General features: G+C 40.6%; 23 non-coding genes across 23 annotated transcripts; all 23 read left to right on the forward strand.

The window, feature by feature from the left end:
* Positions 1-176: 176 nt before the first annotated feature.
* On the forward strand, positions 177-295 carry LOC130615596 (5S ribosomal RNA). The gene has a single exon (XR_008976684.1). It is a non-coding gene; the product is annotated as a 5S ribosomal RNA (ribosomal RNA).
* A 450-nt stretch (positions 296-745) lies between these two features.
* On the forward strand, positions 746-864 carry LOC130616649 (5S ribosomal RNA). The gene has a single exon (XR_008977730.1). It is a non-coding gene; the product is annotated as a 5S ribosomal RNA (ribosomal RNA).
* Positions 865-1,314: 450 nt separating this feature from the next.
* On the forward strand, positions 1,315-1,433 carry LOC130615865 (5S ribosomal RNA). The gene has a single exon (XR_008976952.1). It is a non-coding gene; the product is annotated as a 5S ribosomal RNA (ribosomal RNA).
* A 450-nt stretch (positions 1,434-1,883) lies between these two features.
* On the forward strand, positions 1,884-2,002 carry LOC130615597 (5S ribosomal RNA). The gene has a single exon (XR_008976685.1). It is a non-coding gene; the product is annotated as a 5S ribosomal RNA (ribosomal RNA).
* Positions 2,003-2,453: 451 nt separating this feature from the next.
* On the forward strand, positions 2,454-2,572 carry LOC130615598 (5S ribosomal RNA). Its single transcript, XR_008976686.1, has one exon. It is a non-coding gene; the product is annotated as a 5S ribosomal RNA (ribosomal RNA).
* A 450-nt stretch (positions 2,573-3,022) lies between these two features.
* On the forward strand, positions 3,023-3,141 carry LOC130616661 (5S ribosomal RNA). The gene has a single exon (XR_008977742.1). It is a non-coding gene; the product is annotated as a 5S ribosomal RNA (ribosomal RNA).
* A 450-nt stretch (positions 3,142-3,591) lies between these two features.
* On the forward strand, positions 3,592-3,710 carry LOC130615867 (5S ribosomal RNA). Its single transcript, XR_008976953.1, has one exon. It is a non-coding gene; the product is annotated as a 5S ribosomal RNA (ribosomal RNA).
* Positions 3,711-4,160: 450 nt separating this feature from the next.
* LOC130615349 (5S ribosomal RNA) lies at positions 4,161-4,279 on the forward strand. Its single transcript, XR_008976438.1, has one exon. It is a non-coding gene; the product is annotated as a 5S ribosomal RNA (ribosomal RNA).
* Positions 4,280-4,729: 450 nt separating this feature from the next.
* Positions 4,730-4,848, forward strand: LOC130615868 (5S ribosomal RNA). The gene has a single exon (XR_008976954.1). It is a non-coding gene; the product is annotated as a 5S ribosomal RNA (ribosomal RNA).
* Positions 4,849-5,298: 450 nt separating this feature from the next.
* On the forward strand, positions 5,299-5,417 carry LOC130615599 (5S ribosomal RNA). The gene has a single exon (XR_008976687.1). It is a non-coding gene; the product is annotated as a 5S ribosomal RNA (ribosomal RNA).
* Positions 5,418-5,868: 451 nt separating this feature from the next.
* Positions 5,869-5,987, forward strand: LOC130616673 (5S ribosomal RNA). Its single transcript, XR_008977754.1, has one exon. It is a non-coding gene; the product is annotated as a 5S ribosomal RNA (ribosomal RNA).
* A 450-nt stretch (positions 5,988-6,437) lies between these two features.
* LOC130615869 (5S ribosomal RNA) lies at positions 6,438-6,556 on the forward strand. Its single transcript, XR_008976955.1, has one exon. It is a non-coding gene; the product is annotated as a 5S ribosomal RNA (ribosomal RNA).
* Positions 6,557-7,006: 450 nt separating this feature from the next.
* On the forward strand, positions 7,007-7,125 carry LOC130615350 (5S ribosomal RNA). The gene has a single exon (XR_008976439.1). It is a non-coding gene; the product is annotated as a 5S ribosomal RNA (ribosomal RNA).
* A 450-nt stretch (positions 7,126-7,575) lies between these two features.
* Positions 7,576-7,694, forward strand: LOC130615870 (5S ribosomal RNA). Its single transcript, XR_008976956.1, has one exon. It is a non-coding gene; the product is annotated as a 5S ribosomal RNA (ribosomal RNA).
* A 450-nt stretch (positions 7,695-8,144) lies between these two features.
* On the forward strand, positions 8,145-8,263 carry LOC130615600 (5S ribosomal RNA). The gene has a single exon (XR_008976688.1). It is a non-coding gene; the product is annotated as a 5S ribosomal RNA (ribosomal RNA).
* Positions 8,264-8,713: 450 nt separating this feature from the next.
* Positions 8,714-8,832, forward strand: LOC130616687 (5S ribosomal RNA). The gene has a single exon (XR_008977767.1). It is a non-coding gene; the product is annotated as a 5S ribosomal RNA (ribosomal RNA).
* A 450-nt stretch (positions 8,833-9,282) lies between these two features.
* Positions 9,283-9,401, forward strand: LOC130616699 (5S ribosomal RNA). The gene has a single exon (XR_008977779.1). It is a non-coding gene; the product is annotated as a 5S ribosomal RNA (ribosomal RNA).
* Positions 9,402-9,851: 450 nt separating this feature from the next.
* Positions 9,852-9,970, forward strand: LOC130616711 (5S ribosomal RNA). Its single transcript, XR_008977791.1, has one exon. It is a non-coding gene; the product is annotated as a 5S ribosomal RNA (ribosomal RNA).
* Positions 9,971-10,420: 450 nt separating this feature from the next.
* LOC130615187 (5S ribosomal RNA) lies at positions 10,421-10,539 on the forward strand. Its single transcript, XR_008976277.1, has one exon. It is a non-coding gene; the product is annotated as a 5S ribosomal RNA (ribosomal RNA).
* Positions 10,540-10,989: 450 nt separating this feature from the next.
* On the forward strand, positions 10,990-11,108 carry LOC130615188 (5S ribosomal RNA). Its single transcript, XR_008976278.1, has one exon. It is a non-coding gene; the product is annotated as a 5S ribosomal RNA (ribosomal RNA).
* A 450-nt stretch (positions 11,109-11,558) lies between these two features.
* On the forward strand, positions 11,559-11,677 carry LOC130615189 (5S ribosomal RNA). The gene has a single exon (XR_008976279.1). It is a non-coding gene; the product is annotated as a 5S ribosomal RNA (ribosomal RNA).
* Positions 11,678-12,127: 450 nt separating this feature from the next.
* Positions 12,128-12,246, forward strand: LOC130615602 (5S ribosomal RNA). The gene has a single exon (XR_008976689.1). It is a non-coding gene; the product is annotated as a 5S ribosomal RNA (ribosomal RNA).
* Positions 12,247-12,696: 450 nt separating this feature from the next.
* Positions 12,697-12,815, forward strand: LOC130615360 (5S ribosomal RNA). Its single transcript, XR_008976449.1, has one exon. It is a non-coding gene; the product is annotated as a 5S ribosomal RNA (ribosomal RNA).
* Positions 12,816-13,009: the final 194 nt, after the last annotated feature.

The raw sequence follows: 13,009 nt of genomic DNA on the forward strand, positions 1-13,009 counted from the left end.
CCGGAAATCATAAAGCGCATGGTTGTCGTAATTAATGGATAGCGCTTGAAATGAGCTTTCAAATGCACATAAAAACGACCTATTTCGGATGATCCAGTCAAGAAATATGACCTTTAAAGTTTAAACCATTTTCGATGTAATGTGCTAATAAATCGTAGATATCTGCCCGTTTGTTTGTTTACGACCATACCACGATGAACACACCTGTTCTCGTCCGATCACGGAAGTTAAGCATCGTCGGGCCGGGATAGTACTTGGATGGGGGACCGCCTGGGAACTCCCGGTGTCGTAGGCTATTGACTTTTTCACGTTACATTATTTATCATTACGACTGTGACGTATCTTTTTTACGAAATAGCCGCTGAGTAAATCAAGAAAGAGACATGATTAGAAGTTGCTTTCCCTTCAAAACGGCTACGATCTGGCAGCAATAAATGCGCCAAGTCGCAAATGAATGGATTACGAGCGTCAGACAAAAAAAATGGCGATGTAGTTAATTTGCTAATTAACTTTGTCATATGAAAATTAAGTCTGAAAGTACCCTAGATTGCCTTCGTTGGAACTTTTTACCGGAAATCTTAAAGCGCATGGTTGTCGTAATTAATCGATAGCGCTTGAAATGAGCTTTCAAATGCACATAAACACGACCTATTTCGGATAATCCAGTCAAGAAATATGACCTTTAAAGTTTAAACCATTTTCGATGTAATGTGCTAATAAATCGTAGATATCTGCCCGTTTGTTTGTCTACGACCATACCACGATGAACACACCTGTTCTCGTCCGATCACGGAAGTTAAGCATCGTTGGGCCGGGATAGTACTTGGATGGGGGACCGCCTGGGAACTCCCGGTGTCGTAGGCTATTGACTTTTTCACGTTACATTATTTATCATTACGACTGGGACGTATCTTTTTTACGCAATAGCCGCTGAGTAAATCAAGAAAGAGACATGATTAGAAGTTGCTTTCCCTTCAAAACGGCTACAATCTTGCTGCAATAAATGCGCCACGTCGCAAATAAATGGATTACGAGCGTCAGACAAAGAAAATGGCGATGTAGTTACTTTGCTAATCAACTTTGTCATAATAAAATTAAGTCGGAAAGCACCCTAGATTTCCTTCGTTGGAACTTTTTACCGGAAATCATAAAGCGCATTATTGTTGTCAAGAATCGATAGCGCTTAAAAAGAGCTGTCAAACGCACATAAACACGACCTATTTCGAATGATCCAGTCAAGAAATATGACCTTTAAAGTTTGAACCATTTTCGATGTAATGTGCTAATAAATCGTAGATATCTGCCCGTTTGTTTGTCTACGACCATACCACGATGAGCACACCTGTTCTCGTCCGATCACGGAAGTTAAGCATCGTCGGGCCGGGATAGTACTTGGATGGGGGACCGCCTGGGAACTCCCGGTGTCGTAGGCTATTGACTTTTTCACGTTACATTATTTATCATTACGACTGTGACGTATCTTTTTTACGAAATAGCCGCTGAGTAAATCAAGAAAGAGACATGATTAGAAGTTGCTTTCCCTTCAAAACGGCTACGATCTGGCAGCAATAAATGCGCCAAGTCGCAAATGAATGGATTACGAGCGTCAGACAAAGAAAATGGCGATGTAGTAACTTTGCTAATTAACTTTGTCATATGAAAATTAAGTCGGAAAGCACCCTAGATTTCCTTCGTTGGAACTTTTTACCGGAAATCATAAAGCGCATGGTTGTCGTAATTAATGGATAGCGCTTGAAATGAGCTTTCAAATGCACATAAAAACGACCTATTTCGGATGATCCAGTCAAGAAATATGACCTTTAAAGTTTAAACCATTTTCGATGTAATGTGCTAATAAATCGTAGATATCTGCCCGTTTGTTTGTTTACGACCATACCACGATGAACACACCTGTTCTCGTCCGATCACGGAAGTTAAGCATCGTCGGGCCGGGATAGTACTTGGATGGGGGACCGCCTGGGAACTCCCGGTGTCGTAGGCTATTGACTTTTTCACGTTACATTATTTATCATTACGACTGTGACGTATCTTTTTTACGAAATAGCCGCTGAGTAAATCAAGAAAGAGACATGATTAGAAGTTGCTTTCCCTTCAAAACGGCTACGATCTGGCAGCAATAAATGCGCCAAGTCGCAAATGAATGGATTACGAGCGTCAGACAAAAAAAAATGGCGATGTAGTTAATTTGCTAATTAACTTTGTCATATGAAAATTAAGTCTGAAAGTACCCTAGATTGCCTTCGTTGGAACTTTTTACCGGAAATCATAAAGCGCATGGTTGTCGTAATTAATGGATAGCGCTTGAAATGAGCTTTCAAATGCACATAAAAACGACCTATTTCGGATGATCCAGTCAAGAAATATGACCTTTAAAGTTTAAACCATTTTCGATGTAATGTGCTAATAAATCGTAGATATCTGCCCGTTTGTTTGTTTACGACCATACCACGATGAACACACCTGTTCTCGTCCGATCACGGAAGTTAAGCATCGTCGGGCCGGGATAGTACTTGGATGGGGGACCGCCTGGGAACTCCCGGTGTCGTAGGCTATTGACTTTTTCACGTTACATTATTTATCATTACGACTGTGACGTATCTTTTTTACGAAATAGCCGCTGAGTAAATCAAGAAAGAGACATGATTAGAAGTTGCTTTCCCTTCAAAACGGCTACGATCTGGCAGCAATAAATGCGCCAAGTCGCAAATGAATGGATTACGAGCGTCAGACAAAAAAAATGGCGATGTAGTTAATTTGCTAATTAACTTTGTCATATGAAAATTAAGTCTGAAAGTACCCTAGATTGCCTTCGTTGGAACTTTTTACCGGAAATCTTAAAGCGCATGGTTGTCGTAATTAATCGATAGCGCTTGAAATGAGCTTTCAAATGCACATAAACACGACCTATTTCGGATAATCCAGTCAAGAAATATGACCTTTAAAGTTTAAACCATTTTCGATGTAATGTGCTAATAAATCGTAGATATCTGCCCGTTTGTTTGTCTACGACCATACCACGATGAACACACCTGTTCTCGTCCGATCACGGAAGTTAAGCATCGTTGGGCCGGGATAGTACTTGGATGGGGGACCGCCTGGGAACTCCCGGTGTCGTAGGCTATTGACTTTTTCACGTTACATTATTTATCATTACGACTGGGACGTATCTTTTTTACGCAATAGCCGCTGAGTAAATCAAGAAAGAGACATGATTAGAAGTTGCTTTCCCTTCAAAACGGCTACAATCTTGCTGCAATAAATGCGCCACGTCGCAAATAAATGGATTACGAGCGTCAGACAAAGAAAATGGCGATGTAGTAACTTTGCTAATCAACTTTGTCATAATAAAATTAAGTCGGAAAGCACCCTAGATTTCCTTCGTTGGAACTTTTTACCGGAAATCATAAAGCGCATTATTGTTGTCAAGAATCGATAGCGCTTAAAAAGAGCTGTCAAACGCACATAAACACGACCTATTTCGAATGATCCAGTCAAGAAATATGACCTTTAAAGTTTGAACCATTTTCGATGTAATGTGCTAATAAATCGTAGATATCTGCCCGTTTGTTTGTCTACGACCATACCACGATGAGCACACCTGTTCTCGTCCGATCACGGAAGTTAAGCATCGTCGGGCCGGGATAGTACTTGGATGGGGGACCGCCTGGGAACTCCCGGTGTCGTAGGCTATTGACTTTTTCACGTTACATTATTTATCATTACGACTGTGACGTATCTTTTTTACGAAATAGCCGCTGAGTAAATCAAGAAAGAGACATGATTAGAAGTTGCTTTCCCTTCAAAACGGCTACGATCTGGCAGCAATAAATGCGCCAAGTCGCAAATGAATGGATTACGAGCGTCAGACAAAGAAAATGGCGATGTAGTAACTTTGCTAATTAACTTTGTCATATGAAAATTAAGTCGGAAAGCACCCTAGATTTCCTTCGTTGGAACTTTTTACCGGAAATCATAAAGCGCATGGTTGTCGTAATTAATGGATAGCGCTTGAAATGAGCTTTCAAATGCACATAAAAACGACCTATTTCGGATGATCCAGTCAAGAAATATGACCTTTAAAGTTTAAACCATTTTCGATGTAATGTGCTAATAAATCGTAGATATCTGCCCGTTTGTTTGTTTACGACCATACCACGATGAACACACCTGTTCTCGTCCGATCACGGAAGTTAAGCATCGTTGGGCCGGGATAGTACTTGGATGGGGGACCGCCTGGGAACTCCCGGTGTCGTAGGCTATTGACTTTTTCACGTTACATTATTTATCATTACGACTGGGACGTATCTTTTTTACGCAATAGCCGCTGAGTAAATCAAGAAAGAGACATGATTAGAAGTTGCTTTCCCTTCAAAACGGCTACAATCTTGCTGCAATAAATGCGCCACGTCGCAAATAAATGGATTACGAGCGTCAGACAAAGAAAATGGCGATGTAGTAACTTTGCTAATCAACTTTGTCATAATAAAATTAAGTCGGAAAGCACCCTAGATTTCCTTCGTTGGAACTTTTTACCGGAAATCATAAAGCGCATTATTGTTGTCAAGAATCGATAGCGCTTAAAAAGAGCTGTCAAACGCACATAAACACGACCTATTTCGAATGATCCAGTCAAGAAATATGACCTTTAAAGTTTGAACCATTTTCGATGTAATGTGCTAATAAATCGTAGATATCTGCCCGTTTGTTTGTCTACGACCATACCACGATGAGCACACCTGTTCTCGTCCGATCACGGAAGTTAAGCATCGTCGGGCCGGGATAGTACTTGGATGGGGGACCGCCTGGGAACTCCCGGTGTCGTAGGCTATTGACTTTTTCACGTTACATTATTTATCATTACGACTGTGACGTATCTTTTTTACGAAATAGCCGCTGAGTAAATCAAGAAAGAGACATGATTAGAAGTTGCTTTCCCTTCAAAACGGCTACGATCTGGCAGCAATAAATGCGCCAAGTCGCAAATGAATGGATTACGAGCGTCAGACAAAGAAAATGGCGATGTAGTAACTTTGCTAATTAACTTTGTCATATGAAAATTAAGTCGGAAAGCACCCTAGATTTCCTTCGTTGGAACTTTTTACCGGAAATCATAAAGCGCATGGTTGTCGTAATTAATGGATAGCGCTTGAAATGAGCTTTCAAATGCACATAAAAACGACCTATTTCGGATGATCCAGTCAAGAAATATGACCTTTAAAGTTTAAACCATTTTCGATGTAATGTGCTAATAAATCGTAGATATCTGCCCGTTTGTTTGTTTACGACCATACCACGATGAACACACCTGTTCTCGTCCGATCACGGAAGTTAAGCATCGTCGGGCCGGGATAGTACTTGGATGGGGGACCGCCTGGGAACTCCCGGTGTCGTAGGCTATTGACTTTTTCACGTTACATTATTTATCATTACGACTGTGACGTATCTTTTTTACGAAATAGCCGCTGAGTAAATCAAGAAAGAGACATGATTAGAAGTTGCTTTCCCTTCAAAACGGCTACGATCTGGCAGCAATAAATGCGCCAAGTCGCAAATGAATGGATTACGAGCGTCAGACAAAAAAAAATGGCGATGTAGTTAATTTGCTAATTAACTTTGTCATATGAAAATTAAGTCTGAAAGTACCCTAGATTGCCTTCGTTGGAACTTTTTACCGGAAATCTTAAAGCGCATGGTTGTCGTAATTAATCGATTGCGCTTGAAATGAGCTTTCAAATGCACATAAACACGACCTATTTCGGATAATCCAGTCAAGAAATATGACCTTTAAAGTTTAAACCATTTTCGATGTAATGTGCTAATAAATCGTAGATATCTGCCCGTTTGTTTGTCTACGACCATACCACGATGAACACACCTGTTCTCGTCCGATCACGGAAGTTAAGCATCGTTGGGCCGGGATAGTACTTGGATGGGGGACCGCCTGGGAACTCCCGGTGTCGTAGGCTATTGACTTTTTCACGTTACATTATTTATCATTACGACTGGGACGTATCTTTTTTACGCAATAGCCGCTGAGTAAATCAAGAAAGAGACATGATTAGAAGTTGCTTTCCCTTCAAAACGGCTACAATCTTGCTGCAATAAATGCGCCACGTCGCAAATAAATGGATTACGAGCGTCAGACAAAGAAAATGGCGATGTAGTAACTTTGCTAATCAACTTTGTCATAATAAAATTAAGTCGGAAAGCACCCTAGATTTCCTTCGTTGGAACTTTTTACCGGAAATCATAAAGCGCATTATTGTTGTCAAGAATCGATAGCGCTTAAAAAGAGCTGTCAAACGCACATAAACACGACCTATTTCGAATGATCCAGTCAAGAAATATGACCTTTAAAGTTTGAACCATTTTCGATGTAATGTGCTAATAAATCGTAGATATCTGCCCGTTTGTTTGTCTACGACCATACCACGATGAGCACACCTGTTCTCGTCCGATCACGGAAGTTAAGCATCGTCGGGCCGGGATAGTACTTGGATGGGGGACCGCCTGGGAACTCCCGGTGTCGTAGGCTATTGACTTTTTCACGTTACATTATTTATCATTACGACTGTGACGTATCTTTTTTACGAAATAGCCGCTGAGTAAATCAAGAAAGAGACATGATTAGAAGTTGCTTTCCCTTCAAAACGGCTACGATCTGGCAGCAATAAATGCGCCAAGTCGCAAATGAATGGATTACGAGCGTCAGACAAAGAAAATGGCGATGTAGTAACTTTGCTAATTAACTTTGTCATATGAAAATTAAGTCGGAAAGCACCCTAGATTTCCTTCGTTGGAACTTTTTACCGGAAATCATAAAGCGCATGGTTGTCGTAATTAATGGATAGCGCTTGAAATGAGCTTTCAAATGCACATAAAAACGACCTATTTCGGATGATCCAGTCAAGAAATATGACCTTTAAAGTTTAAACCATTTTCGATGTAATGTGCTAATAAATCGTAGATATCTGCCCGTTTGTTTGTTTACGACCATACCACGATGAACACACCTGTTCTCGTCCGATCACGGAAGTTAAGCATCGTTGGGCCGGGATAGTACTTGGATGGGGGACCGCCTGGGAACTCCCGGTGTCGTAGGCTATTGACTTTTTCACGTTACATTATTTATCATTACGACTGGGACGTATCTTTTTTACGCAATAGCCGCTGAGTAAATCAAGAAAGAGACATGATTAGAAGTTGCTTTCCCTTCAAAACGGCTACAATCTTGCTGCAATAAATGCGCCACGTCGCAAATAAATGGATTACGAGCGTCAGACAAAGAAAATGGCGATGTAGTAACTTTGCTAATCAACTTTGTCATAATAAAATTAAGTCGGAAAGCACCCTAGATTTCCTTCGTTGGAACTTTTTACCGGAAATCATAAAGCGCATTATTGTTGTCAAGAATCGATAGCGCTTAAAAAGAGCTGTCAAACGCACATAAACACGACCTATTTCGAATGATCCAGTCAAGAAATATGACCTTTAAAGTTTGAACCATTTTCGATGTAATGTGCTAATAAATCGTAGATATCTGCCCGTTTGTTTGTCTACGACCATACCACGATGAGCACACCTGTTCTCGTCCGATCACGGAAGTTAAGCATCGTCGGGCCGGGATAGTACTTGGATGGGGGACCGCCTGGGAACTCCCGGTGTCGTAGGCTATTGACTTTTTCACGTTACATTATTTATCATTACGACTGTGACGTATCTTTTTTACGAAATAGCCGCTGAGTAAATCAAGAAAGAGACATGATTAGAAGTTGCTTTCCCTTCAAAACGGCTACGATCTGGCAGCAATAAATGCGCCAAGTCGCAAATGAATGGATTACGAGCGTCAGACAAAGAAAATGGCGATGTAGTAACTTTGCTAATTAACTTTGTCATATGAAAATTAAGTCGGAAAGCACCCTAGATTTCCTTCGTTGGAACTTTTTACCGGAAATCATAAAGCGCATGGTTGTCGTAATTAATGGATAGCGCTTGAAATGAGCTTTCAAATGCACATAAAAACGACCTATTTCGGATGATCCAGTCAAGAAATATGACCTTTAAAGTTTAAACCATTTTCGATGTAATGTGCTAATAAATCGTAGATATCTGCCCGTTTGTTTGTTTACGACCATACCACGATGAACACACCTGTTCTCGTCCGATCACGGAAGTTAAGCATCGTCGGGCCGGGATAGTACTTGGATGGGGGACCGCCTGGGAACTCCCGGTGTCGTAGGCTATTGACTTTTTCACGTTACATTATTTATCATTACGACTGTGACGTATCTTTTTTACGAAATAGCCGCTGAGTAAATCAAGAAAGAGACATGATTAGAAGTTGCTTTCCCTTCAAAACGGCTACGATCTGGCAGCAATAAATGCGCCAAGTCGCAAATGAATGGATTACGAGCGTCAGACAAAAAAAATGGCGATGTAGTTAATTTGCTAATTAACTTTGTCATATGAAAATTAAGTCTGAAAGTACCCTAGATTGCCTTCGTTGGAACTTTTTACCGGAAATCTTAAAGCGCATGGTTGTCGTAATTAATCGATTGCGCTTGAAATGAGCTTTCAAATGCACATAAACACGACCTATTTCGGATAATCCAGTCAAGAAATATGACCTTTAAAGTTTAAACCATTTTCGATGTAATGTGCTAATAAATCGTAGATATCTGCCCGTTTGTTTGTCTACGACCATACCACGATGAACACACCTGTTCTCGTCCGATCACGGAAGTTAAGCATCGTTGGGCCGGGATAGTACTTGGATGGGGGACCGCCTGGGAACTCCCGGTGTCGTAGGCTATTGACTTTTTCACGTTACATTATTTATCATTACGACTGGGACGTATCTTTTTTACGCAATAGCCGCTGAGTAAATCAAGAAAGAGACATGAATAGAAGTTGCTTTCCCTTCAAAACAGCTACGATCTGGCAGCAATAAATGCGCCACGTCGCAAATAAATGGATTACGAGCGTCAGACAAAGAAAATGGCGATGTAATTACTTTGCTAATTAACTTTGTCATATGAAAATTAAGTCTGAAAGTACCCTAGATTGCCTTCGTTGGAACTTTTTACCGGAAATCTTAAAGCGCATTATTGTCGTAATTAATGGATAGCGCTTGAAATGAGCTTTCAAATGCACATAAACACAACCTATTTCGGATAATCCAGTCAAGAAATATGACCTTTAAAATTTAAACCATTTTTGATGTAATGTGCTAATAAATCGTAGATATCTGCCCGTTTGTTTGTCTACGACCATACCACGATGAACACACCTGTTCTCGTCCGATCACGGAAGTTAAGCATCGTTGGGCCGGGATAGTACTTGGATGGGGGACCGCCTGGGAACTCCCGGTGTCGTAGGCTATTGACTTTTTCACGTTACATTATTTATCATTAGGACTGGGACGTATGTTTTTTACGCAATAGCCGCTGAGTAAATCAAGAAAGAGACATGATTATAAGTTGCTTTCCCTTCAAAACGGCTACAATCTTGCTGCAATAAATGCGCCACGTCGCAAATAAATGGATTACGAGCGTCAGACAAAGAAAATGGCGATGTAGTTACTTTGCTAATTAACTTTGTCATATGAAAATTAAGTCTGAAAGTACCCTAGATTGCCTTTCTTGGAACTTTTTACCGGAAATCTTAAAGCGCATTATTGTCGTAATTAATGGATAGCACTTGAAACGAGCTTTCAAATGCACATAAACACAACCTTTTTCGGATAATCCAGTCAAGAAATATGACCTTTAAAATTTAAACCATTTTTGATGTAATGTGCTAATAAATCGTAGATATCTGCCCGTTTGTTTGTCTACGACCATACCACGATGAACACACCTGTTCTCGTCCGATCACGGAAGTTAAGCATCGTTGGGCCGGGATAGTACTTGGATGGGGGACCGCCTGGGAACTCCCGGTGTCGTAGGCTATTGACTTTTTCACGTTACATTATTTATCATTACGACTGTGACGTATCTTTTTTACGAAATAACCGCTGAGTAAATCAAGAAAGAGACATGATTAGAAGTTGCTTTCCCTTCAAAACGGCTACGATCTGGCAGCAATAAATGCGCCAAGTCGCAAATGAATGGATTACAAGCGTCAGACAAAGAAAATGGCGATGTAGTTACTTTGCTAATTAACTTTGTCATAATAAAATTAAGTCGGAAAGCACCCTAGATTTCCTTCGTTGGAACTTTTCACCGGAAATCATAAAGCGCATTATTGTTGTCAAGAATCGATAGCGCTTAAAAAGAGCTGTCAAACGCACATAAACACTACCTATTTCGAATGATCCAGTCAAGAAATATGACCTTTAAAGTTTGAACCATTTTCGATGTAATGTGCTAATAAATCGTAGATATCTGCCCGTTTGTTTGTCTACGACCATACCACGATGAACACACCTGTTCTCGTCCGATCACGGAAGTTAAGCATCGTCGGGCCGGGATAGTACTTGGATGGGGGACCGCCTGGGAACTCCCGGTGTCGTAGGCTATTGACTTTTTCACGTTACATTATTTATCATTGCGACTGTGACGTATCTTTTTTACGAAATAGCCGCTGAGTAAATCAAGAAAGAGACATGATTAGAAGTTGCTTTCCCTTCAAAACGGCTACGATCTGGCAGCAATAAATGCGCCAAGTCGCAAATGAATGGATTACAAGCGTCAGACAAAGAAAATGGCGATGTAGTTACTTTGCTAATTAACTTTGTCATAATAAAATTAAGTCGGAAAGCACCCTAGATTTCCTTCGTTGGAACTTTTTACCGAAAATCATAAAGCGCATTATTGTTGTCAAGAATCGATAGCGCTTAAAAAGAGCTGTCAAACGCACATAAACACGACCTATTTCGAATGATCCAGTCAAGAAATATGACCTTTAAAGTTTGAACCATTTTCGATGTAATGTGCTAATAAATCGTAGATATCTGCCCGTTTGTTTGTCTACGACCATACCACGATGAACACACCTGTTCTCGTCCGATCACGGAAGTTAAGCATCGTCGGGCCGGGATAGTACTTGGATGGGGGACCGCCTGGGAACTCCCGGTGTCGTAGGCTATTGACTTTTTCACGTTTCATTATTTATCATTACGACTGTGACGTATCTTTTTTACGAAATAGCCGCTGAGTAAATCAAGAAAGAGACATGATTAGAAGTTGCTTTCCCTTCAAAACGGCTACGATCTGGCAGCAATAAATGCGCCAAGTCGCAAATGAATGGATTACGAGCGTCAGACAAAGAAAATGGCGATGTAGTAACTTTGCTAATTAACTTTGTCATATGAAAATTAAGTCGGAAAGCACCCTAGATTTCCTTCGTTGGAACTTTTTACGGGAAATCATAAAGCGCATGGTTGTCGTAATTAATGGATAGCAATTGAAATGAGCTTTCAAATGCACATAAGAACGACCTATTTCGAATGATCCAGTCAAGAAATATGACTTTTAAAGTTTGAACCATTTTCGATGTAATGTGCTAATAAATCGTAGATATCTGCCCGTTTGTTTGTCTACGACCATACCACGATGAACACACCTGTTCTCGTCCGATCACGGAAGTTAAGCATCGTCGGGCCGGGATAGTACTTGGATGGGGGACCGCCTGGGAACTCCCGGTGTCGTAGGCTATTGACTTTTTCACGTTACATTATTTATCATTACGACTGTGACGTATCTTTTTTACGAAATAGCCGCTGAGTAAATCAAGAAAGAGACATGATTAGAAGTTGCTTTCCCTTCAAAACAGCTACGATCTGGCAGCAATAAATGCGCCAAGTCGCAAATGAATGGATTACGAGCGTCAGACAAAGAAAATGGCGATGTAGTAACTTTGCTAATTAACTTTGTCATATGAAAATTAAGTCGGAAAGCACCCTAGATTTCCTTCGTTGGAACTTTTTACCGGAAATCATAAAGCGCATGGTTGTCGTAATTAATGGATAGCGCTTGAAATGAGCTTTTAAATGCACATAAAAACGACCTATTTCGGATGATCCAGTCAAGAAATATGACCTTTAAAGTTTAAACCATTTCCGATGTAATGTGCTAATAAATCGTAGATATCTGCCCGTTTGTTTGTTTACGACCATACCACGATGAACACACCTGTTCTCGTCCGATCACGGAAGTTAAGCATCGTCGGGCCGGGATAGTACTTGGATGGGGGACCGCCTGGGAACTCCCGGTGTCGTAGGCTATTGACTTTTTCACGTTACATTATTTATCATTACGACTGTGACGTATCTTTTTTACGAAATAGCCGCTGAGTAAATCAAGAAAGAGACATGATTAGAAGTTGCTTTCCCTTCAAAACGGCTACGATCTGGCAGCAATAAATGCGCCAAGTCGCAAATGAATGGATTACGAGCGTCAGACAAAAAAAATGGCGATGTAGTTAATTTGCTAATTAACTTTGTCATATGAAAATTAAGTCTGAAAGTACCCTAGATTGCCTTCGTTGGAACTTTTTACCGGAAATCTTAAAGCGCATGGTTGTCGTAATTAATCGATAGCGCTTGAAATGAGCTTTCAAATGCACATAAACACGACCTATTTCGGATAATCCAGTCAAGAAATATGACCTTTAAAGTTTAAACCATTTTCGATGTAATGTGCTAATAAATCGTAGATATCTGCCCGTTTGTTTGTCTACGACCATACCACGATGAACACACCTGTTCTCGTCCGATCACGGAAGTTAAGCATCGTCGGGCCGGGATAGTACTTGGATGGGGGACCGCCTGGGAACTCCCGGTGTTGTAGGCTATTGACTTTTTCACGTTACATTATTTATCATTACGACTGTGACGTATCTTTTTTACGAAATAGCCGCTGAGTAAATCAAGAAAGAGACATGATTAGAAGTTGCTTTCCCTTCAAAACGGCTACTATCTGGCAGCAATAAATGCGCCAAGTCGCAAATGAATGGATTACGAGCGTCAGACAAAGAAAATGGCGAT

Source organism: Hydractinia symbiolongicarpus, chromosome 11, assembly GCF_029227915.1.
Source record: "Hydractinia symbiolongicarpus strain clone_291-10 chromosome 11, HSymV2.1, whole genome shotgun sequence".
Taxonomy (NCBI): Eukaryota; Metazoa; Cnidaria; class Hydrozoa; order Anthoathecata; family Hydractiniidae; genus Hydractinia; species Hydractinia symbiolongicarpus.